The sequence below is a fragment of the Tenrec ecaudatus genome, chromosome 3 (genome assembly GCF_050624435.1).
Source record: "Tenrec ecaudatus isolate mTenEca1 chromosome 3, mTenEca1.hap1, whole genome shotgun sequence".
Lineage (NCBI taxonomy): Eukaryota > Metazoa > Chordata > Mammalia > Afrosoricida > Tenrecidae > Tenrec > Tenrec ecaudatus.
The window spans coordinates 76,689,363-76,699,512 of record NC_134532.1 but is presented as its reverse complement, the minus strand read 5'-3'; positions in this window follow the sequence as shown (position 1 = coordinate 76,699,512).

The window sequence follows — 10,150 nt, the reverse complement described above, 5'->3', positions numbered from 1 at the left end:
CCTTTTATTGGTACATTTAAAAACCACATCTCTATTTGTCTTTGGGGGTTGGCAACATTATATACAAATTTACAGGTGTATTTTAACATTTGAAGTATATAAGTAAGGGTAAGATGTAACAAAAACAAACCAATGAAAAACAAAAGCAGCAACAAACCACTGCAAGTATGGTTCATGGTAACTCAGCCACTGCGTGAGGCGTCATTCTAAATATTCTTTCCTCTAAATATTCTTTCCTCTGCACCAAATGATGGGGGAGAAGGGAGAGGGCTGATCTCATTAATTCCGAATACAGTACCCTTGATTATATATAATCATCTCCACATCTTCTTAGTCAGTATTTCATAGTTGAATGTCATTTGTTTTTTATACAATCATCCTCTCCCCCAAAGTGCTCACCATTTGAAAATCACTTAAAGTCAAGTGATTCCTCTTGATTCTTTTATACTTTAGCTTCAACGGCTTTACGAGGGAAAAGAATTCTGATGTGGTTGAGTCATGCATGCTTCGTGAAAGCGAGCAGTTTATACCAGCATGATGCCATAGCAATATTCCACGAGGACTTTGCAGCGACATGTGTCTTCCTGGTGTTTTGTCACTCTGCTTTTACCCTCTTGGCTAAGCTTAAAGCAATGTTTTCTAATTGTTAAAAGTGAATCAACTTATAATACTGAACTCCCTCCATATTTTTCTCTTGGTCGATGGTAAGCAAGGTCCAGTTCTGCCAGCTCAATCTTAGCAAAACCCTATGAGCCACGTCAAACATTTTTTATGGTCCCATCTGCACAATGGGACAATACCATTGCTGGTTCCCTTTAAAAGCCTTGGTGGTGCAGTGGGTAAAGTGTTGGGCTGCTCACCACAACATCAGTGGTTCAAATCTACCAACTGCTCTGACAGAGAAAGATGAGGCAGTCTGTTCTAAAGATTTACAGTCTCAGAAACCAGAAGGGCTTCTGAAACTCGGTAGGGCTGCCAGGAGTGAGAATTGGCTTGACAGCAGCATGTCCGTGGGTTTGAAGACGGTTATATTGCCTTGTTGTTGGTGCGACTGAGTCGGTTCTGACTCTGAGCAACCCTCCGTACAATGGAAGGAAAGACTGCTGGTCCCGTGCTGTCCCCACAACTTTTTATGGTTGACACAGTCACTGGGTCAGCCCATCTTGTCAAAGGTCTTCCTGTTTTTTGCTGCCCAAGCATGATATTTTTTTCTAGGCCCTGGTCTCTTCTGACAACATGCCCAAAGTACGTGAGACAAAGTCTTGCCTTCATTACCTCTAAGGAACATTCTGGCTGTACTTCTTCCAAAACAAATTTGTTTGTTCTTTTGTCAGTCCATGGTACTTCCAATTTTCTTCTCCCACACCACAGTTCAAACACATCGGCTTTTCTTCAGTCTTCCTTCACCGCCAAACTTTCACATGCATATGAGGAGATGGAAAAGACCAGGGCTTGGGTCAGGCACACTGTTGTCCTCAAAAATTGACTTATACAAATTAAATCCTTTCAGAAGCCTAAGTCAGACTTCATATTTCTACAATTGATGATATGGTTCCTTATACAATTGTCTCTGCTACTTAATTGTGTTGTCTCCCATCATCTCCAAATTTACTACAGAATTTGTTCTTGGAATGTTCTTGGTCTTCTGCTTGGAATTCAGATAAATAGCCTCAACTTTCGACGTATTCCTAATCAGAAAAACAAAACAAAACAATGACCTAGCTCTTCTAAACGTTCTGTCTTCATCTGGAGCCTCTGACCAGCTCAGACCGGTTTGCTTGGATGACATGCTGTTACCACTTCTAAAAGAGGTGACCACTTCTTGCTCAATCGGGAAAATAATGAGTCTTTGTTGTAAGGTGCTTTTGAGTTGGTTCTGGCTCCTAGTGACCCTCAACAGAATCAACACTGCCCCATCCCTCTCCATCCTCACGATTCCTGTGCTTGAGCCCACTGTTGCAGCCACCCGGTCCATCCATCGCAGCGAGAGTCTCCTTTTTCACTGCCTCTCCATTTTACTAAGCATCAGGTAGGAGCTAGTTCTCACCAGTCTGGCAGAACCAATACCTAATTTTTTGTTGAGCTCGTTCAGTGAATCAATTGTTAAAATCCAGGGTTCTGTGATTTCCAGGCTGGCTGGAAATCACAAATTTACATTCCTTACTCTTTTTGAATGTTCATCTGTATAACAGCATATTCTAAGTGCATAATCTTTATTTCATGTATAGAAATGAAACTCACTGCCATCAAGTGAATGCTGATTCAGTGACCTCCTGCTGGGTTTCTGAGACGATCGCTATTTCTGGGAGTTCTCCCAAGGAGCCGCTGGTGGATTCTAACTGTGCACATGTGGATGACAGTTTACTGAGCAATCACAATACTACCAGGGCTCCTTTATTCCCTCCACAGGCAAACAAAACAAGACAGAACTCTGCTTGTAATATGTATTTATTAATTTAATAAAAGTCATTATACTTTTGATGGAATACTGTATTTCTACTCCCTTATGTTTACTTCAGTAAATAAATATGGAATATACAGAGAAAAAGTGTCAAAAAACCCAAGGATGGCACTGTCATTCATTTCAGCTTGTGTTATGCTCCAAGTTCCCATGAGATATTATGGGTGAATTATGCAATTCCTCAAAGTGTTATCTTGTGAGGACAATTGCTACAAGTTCAGCAGAAGCAGAAAGGGCTTTTTCCCCCAAAGAAGAGAAGTTGCCCGCTTGTGCTTATCAAACGCACCGACTGCTGTCTGGTTGGCCTGCCTCTAAAGGAGTGGGATCCTCCTCCTACTGTGAACAGATGGTCCAGGAGAAATCACACGGCTGATGATGCACGGATCAAAGTGGAGACTATTGCAAATGAGGACACCAAGAACCAATATGGGGATATCTTAAATAACACTTTCATTGTTTTGTGTCGGGTATTATTTAATATTTTCCATGAATATTTTAAAAATCCTTCCTTATTGCATAAACTAGTTTTGTGGACCTTACTTTTATTGTTCTTATTTAAGTATTAACTGTATGAAATAAACTGCCTTTTGGTGTACCTTTTTTGCTTCTTAAAACGGTCATTAGGACAGTGAACCAATTGTTAAATTATTTGAATCCCACCTCTGTCAGTAGGCTGTCCTTCTACACGGACTGGTCTCTCCTATCAACCTGTTCAGAGTACCAGAGACAAAGTCTTGCCATTCTCGCATCTAAGGAACATGCTGGCTGTACTTCATCCATGACACATTTGTTTGTTGTCCTGCCAGTCCACGGGACTGGCTGTATTCTTCTCCAGCACCACAATTCAAAGGCATCGAATTCTTCTTCTTTGGTCTTCCTTATTCAATGTCCAATTTTCACTTGCATCTGAGGTGACTGAAAATACCAGGTCTCCTTAGAAACAGCTTTAACTTCTCTTCCATTCTAAGCCTCAGGACATCTCACTGTAGGCCAATTTGGGGAACCTGCCATAGGGATGAGGTCTTAGTTTAAGTTAGTGTCTATTTTAGAGGCTACACACTGGGTCACCTACCCATTTGTCCCCACAAGGTCCTTTGAATGGTTAATAATAAAATTGAATATCTGTTAAGTGAACATCTAAGAATGAGAATGTTAGCAAAATATTACTAACAATTCTAGAAATAAAACAAAACCACCTCATTGACAAAGAGTTGATTCCAACTCACAGTGACCATACAGGGCAGAGTAGGACTGGCCCTGTGGGTTTCCAAAGCTATCAGCAAGTCTCATCTTTCTTCCACAGAGGGTTTGAACCACAGACTTTGAGGTTAGCCACTCAACACAACCCAATATGTCACTAGGGCTTTTTAAAAAACTAACATTAAGATGTTAAAAAAAAGATGTTGTAAGTTCCGTTAGTGGGAATTGGAATGCATCCTAACTTGGGTCTACCAGGAATCCGCACACCACATACAGAGAGAGAATAAAGGAGATGAAGTATCAACAGTTGAGCATAGGCCGGGGGCAGACTGAAGCGGCGTTGTTTGGAAAAGCCTCTCAGAGCACAGCAAGCCACGTGGAGACATTTCAGACACAGGGCAGAGGGCATGTACAAAGGCACCAAGGCAAGACTGTACGATACTTGATCTTGTCCAATTTTTTCTTCTGTTTTTGTTTAATCTACTGAGAATAAAATGGTCTCTAATGATGCTAACTTGTACCTCCCTGATTAAAAATGAGCAACATTTTATAATTTATTTTTCATATGCATTTCATTTTCTGCAAAACTCCTGTGATGCCATTTTGGCCATTTTTTTCTACTGGGATGTTTTATTGATCTGCGAGTGTTTTTAATATATCTTCTGGATATAACTGCTGATAAGATGTGAGGCAAATATCTTCCCTCTGCTTCAGGATTGTATTTTCTTTCTTTTTTTTTAAACAATTTATTGGGGCTCATACAATTCTTACAGGGCTCATACAGTTCATACATATACATACATCAATTTTATAAAGAATATCTTTACAGTCTTTGCCCTAATCACTTTTTTCTCCTCTTTTCTTTTTTTACATTTCATTAGGGACTCATACAACTCTTATCACACAGGATTGTATTTTCACTCTTTTTATACTACCTTTCAAAGAACAGATGTTCTCCCGTTTTATGAGGTTGAATTTATAAAAAAATTTTTTTTGAAATAGTTTGTGTTTTTGCAACTTATGAAAATCTTCTTATTTTACAGTAAAAAAAGATATTCCATGTATATTTTTCTACATTTCTTCTACATTTTTTGCGGTTGTATTTTTCACAGTCAGAAGTGACTCGAAGGCAGTGAGGCTTTTTTTTTTAATCCACTTGGAATTTATATGTACCCCGTATACACTCGAGTGTAAACCGACCTGAATGTCTCCAAGGCACCTAATTTTACCACAAAAACTGCATTAAAAATGTGCTGAGCACCCTGGCCCACCAATCCTTGAGGACAATAACTCTGCTCAGAGCAGCTAATGCAAAGAGAGGATCATATGGCTGGCCCGAAAACGACATCCCTCACTGACTCATGACCCTACGGGGGACAACACTGGAGACACCGTGTGGGAATGGCTCCTGATCTGACCCCACCACACCAAGGCAAAACGTGAAGGGCAGGGCGTGCAACAGAACAGCAAGGGGAGCAGAACAAGGAAGTCCGGAGGGAATACCAAAAATAGACTTTGGGTCCAGGGTGTGGCACCCATCAGACTCGACTGGAAAACACTCCTAAAGGTCAACAAACAGACCTTGAGCTACTTACAGGCTTTTTATTTTTTTGTCATTGTTTTTTTATTGTTGTTTTGTTTTCTTTGGTTGCTTTGTTTTGTTCTGTCTTGTTTATCTCTGCATGTCTATATAAATAAGTTAGGTGGGATAAACAAACAATCTGGAGGAGAAAACAACAGGACCAAAGGTTCTGGGGGGACATGGGAGAGGGGTAGGTGGGGAAAGAAGTGGGTGTTAACCCCAGAGACAAGGGAACAACAAGTGATATAAAATCCATGGCGAGAAGGGTGTAGGAGGCCTGAGAGGGCTTAATCAAGGGCAATGTAACCGAGAGGAATTACTGAAACCCAAATGAAGGCTGAACATGATAGTGGAACAAGAGGAAAGTAAAAGGAAATAGAGGAAAGAGCTAGGAGGTAAAGGGTATTTATATAGGTCTAAATAAAGGCATGTACATATGTAAATATATATATGAGGATGGGGAAATCAATCTATGTGCATATATTTATAGATTTAGTATTAAGGTAGTAGATGGACATTGGGCCTTCACTCAAATACTCCCTCAATGCAAGAACACTTTGTTCAATTAAACTGGTATTCTATGATGCTCACCTTCCCGACATGATCATTGAAGACAGAATGGATATATAAGCAAATGTGGTGAAGAAAGCTGATGGTGCCTGGCTATCAAAAGCCATAACATTTGAGCACTTAAAGGCTTGAAGATAAATGTGCAACCATCTAGCTGAGAAGCAACAAAGCCCACATGGAAAAAGCACAGCAGCCTGTGTGATCACAAAGTGTCAATGGGATCAGGTATCAGCCATCAAAGAACAAAAAATTATTATATCATTGTGAATGAGGGGCAGTGTGGAGTGGAGACCCAAATCCATCTTTAGGCAACTGGACATCCCTTTACAGAAGGGTTGTGGGGAGGAGACAAGACAGGGTATAGCACCGATGAAACATACAACTTTCCTCTAGTTCTTTAATGCTTCCTCCCCCACAGTATCATTATCCCAATTCTACCTTACAAATCTGGCTAGACCAGAGGATGTACACTGGTACAGATAGGAACTGGAAACACATGGAATCTAGGACAGATGAATCCCTCAGGACCAGTGGTGAGAGTGGCGACACTGGGAGGGTGGAAGGAAGGTGGGATAGGAAGGGGGAGCCTATTACAGGGATCTCCATATAACCCCCTCCCTGGGGGACAGACAACAGAAAAATGGGTGAAAAGAGAAGGCAGACAGTGCAAGACATGACAAAATTATAATAATTTATAAATTATCCAGGGTTTGTGAGGGAGAATGGGTGGGGTGGGAGGGGAAAAATAAGGAGCTGGTACCAAGGGCTCAAGTAGAAAGGAAATGTTTTGAGAATGATGATGGCAACAAATGTACAAATGTGCTTGACACAATGGATGTATGTACAGATTGTGGTAAGAGTTGTATGAGCCCCCAATAAAATGATTTAAAATAAATGTGCTGAAAAATTCAGCTTATACACAAGTATATATGGTTTGAAGTCAGGATCTAATTTTTACCCTCCCCCCCCCCCCACACACACACATGAATTGTCGACACCATTCATGAAGTAGGCTTTTCTGACTGACCCGTTACTATTGTTAGTTGCTGTGGGGTCAATTCTGACCACATGTGTCCACAGTAGAACTGCTCCATAGGGATTTCAAGGTTGTGACCTTTGGGAAGGAGGTCAACCACAGCTCTCTTCAGAGACTCCTTCAGGTGGGCGCTAATTGCCAACCTTTCAGCTAATATTCGAGCACTAAACCCAAATTTGCTCCTTACAGTGGCTGCTTTATCATCAGGAAAGCTTCCACATGGGTCTCTTTCTGGGCTGCTTCCTTCTGTGAATCTGGTTGACTAGCCCTGGGCCACTACTGCAGATGCTTAATGTCTGTCACTTTGGATCTTGATGTTTGGTAGAGCAAGATCCTTGTCTTGTGTTTCTTTTATAATCTCGGTCTGCTCTTGGATCCCTATTCTTCTTCACTAATTTTAGATTCCTTTATCAAATTTTATGAAGAACCCTAATGAGATTGCTTTGCATTCATCCATTAACTTTGAGCACTTGACACATTGACAATGTTGAGTCTTTACTCAGATTATGGTAGCTTGTTCCATTTATTTAAGTTTCCTTTCATTTTAATAAAGTTATATCATTTTCTTACAGACTCAAAGATGGGCTAACAGAGTTAACCCTACTGCTCCATCCTTTTGTTGCTTTTAAAAGGTCTCTTGGCTAGTTCCATTTTCTACTCGTTGGTGTGTGGAAATAGATGTAGTTAATTTTTGAATGTTGAGTTTTATATCCATGGGCAAAGTAAAACCATCTACTACTTCTAATTATTTATTTGTGTATTCTTTTTCTGCAGCGTAGTCTACAGAAATTACCATATCATTGAAAAATGCGAACAGCCTTTTTACCTGTTTCCCAATTTCTCTACATCTTCTCTGCATCTTGCCCTTCATCTGTTGTCCGACACTTCTCAAGCTCCTGCACTCAATTATCAAATAGGAGAGAGGAGAGCTGACACCCATGCCTTGTTTCTAATCTTAAAGAGAATGCTGCTGTTATTTCACCATTTTATGTAATGCTTGCTCTTGTTTTTCATGGACAGTGTTTCCTCATTCTCATTAAATTACTGTCAATTCGACTTTGCTGGTTTTGAAGTTAAGAGCCTTTTTATTTTATTCTCTAGAGCAGTGGTTCTCAACCTTCCTCATGCCGCAACCCTTTAATACAGTTCCTCATGTTGTGGTGAGCCCCCCAACCATAAATTATTTTCATTGTTGCTTCATAACTGTCATTTTTCTACTGTTATGAATCGGCCAACCCCTGTGAAAGGCTCATTTGACCCCCTAAGGGGCGAAGACCCTCAGGTTGAGAACTGCTGCCCTACTGGGTGAAGTGCTGGTTTTAGAATGTTTTACAATATTGACACTCTGGTGACTTAGTGGGCCACGTATTAAGCTGCTGATCATAAGGCCATTGGTTTGAATCCACCATTTATTCCATGGGAGAAAGAGGAGATTATCTACTCCTACAAATATCTAAAGTCTTAGAAATCCTATAGGGTCATATAGGGTCACTGAGTCAGAATTAACTTGAGGTAATTGAGGTGGTTTTTGATTTTTACTCTCAGCAGTAACTCTTACAAGCTAGGTCTGAATGCTTCTCTTGGGAAAGTGAAATAGATTTTCTAAAATGATACTGCTAGAAAAGGATGGAGCAAGGATTTAACATCAGATCCGTCAGACAAAAGAGTCCCTGCCTGTGTTAGACAGGGTTCTCTAGAGAGACAAAACCAGATTGCTAATAATTATATATATCTAGATATATATAGATATATAACTCAAGAAATGAACAGTTAAATGATAAAGCAGTACAAATGGCTCAGTGCAACTAACTCCCGTGAAACAGTTGTGAGACACCGGAAGTCCTTCATGTCGTGAGGGCCACCAGGTAGTCCTCTATAGAGAAAATTCCAGCTATACGGGCACAGGCAGCAAACAGCAAGGCAGGTCACCAATAGTCAACCAGGCCACCAACAGTCAGGTCACCAATAGTCCCCAGCTCAAGAGATGTAAAGTCCAATTGTGTAGCAAAGCAGGTCTTGAAGGAACCTCAAATTACAGTGACACAGTCCACAGGTTAGGTGTCCCACAGGTAGTGTAGCTTGCAAATCAAGGCACAGAACAAGCAAGGCAGCCACACACTGGTCCGATGATCAAAGAGTGAGAGACAAGAAAGGCTAGGCTCACCGAGCCATTTATCTTTCCGCCCTTCAATTAATTCCACATGTGTTTATCAGCCAATAAACTAACTACCCCACTGCCCTTTCAGGACTCTTTGCTGCCTTATTCTTGGGTTGAAATGTATCCAGTACAGAGAATCCTAATGGAGATGCATGCGAGCAATTGGTGCTAGATAGAGGAGGCATTCAAGGAAAGGGCATGGAAAGAAATGGGAATGTAAATGGACCTTGAAGGCTGCTCACCTTTGGGATGTGAGGTTGAGTTCTCCTTCCTTTCCTGCTGCCCACTCCCAGAGCCAGGTGATTGACTGCTCTGGGAATTCAGAGAGTGGCTGGGCCATGATGGTGGCTCCACACCTCCCACTTGATTCTGTTCTCATTCGCTCATAATTGCTTTCCTGCTTTATAATTGTTATTGTTGTTTTGCCAGAGTTGGCTCTCTTGTGGACCACAGGTGTGTGTGTGTGTGTGGTGGGGGGCATCATCTGAGCCTCCTGCATGTCCTGCAGGTTATTCGTATTACTCACTCTTGGCCAAGCATTTCTTGTGATGGAAAGTCAAGGATGAAATCCATAGGGAAGACTCAGTTATGTTTGAATAGATGTCTCCGGTGTTCCAAGCAGTGAGGATGAGACTATTGCAATAAACAAAGCTAAGCTCTGACCCCAGAGAAGTTTATATTCTAGTGGTGGCAGACACACAACCAACAAATAAGTATGCTGATTGGATTGGAATAAGTGCTAAGATGGAAACAAATCAGGTGATGAGCTAGAGGGTCAATGGAAGAGGCCTACTAAGACTGGATGGTCAGGTATGGTTTGAGCCGATCATTGTTGAAAGTTATGAGAGAGCTAGCCAGCAAAGAACTGGAGGGAGAGAAGTAGTAGCCAGAAGAGCTTGCAGGCCTGAAGCCAGGAAAATGGTTGGCAGGCTTGAGGAGCAGAAGGTCTGGCTGGAGTCCAGTGAGTGGTGAGAACAGGCTGAATGGTCCTGGAAACACACAGGGGTCCTCAGCCTAGGCAGTCACGTGGGTTGTATTCTCATGGCAGCAGAAAGCCATTGAAGGGTTTTCAGCAGGGCAAGCTTGTGACTGACTTGGCTGTTTTAAACAGTCACCTTGAGTTGCTGTGGTAGTGGGTGATTT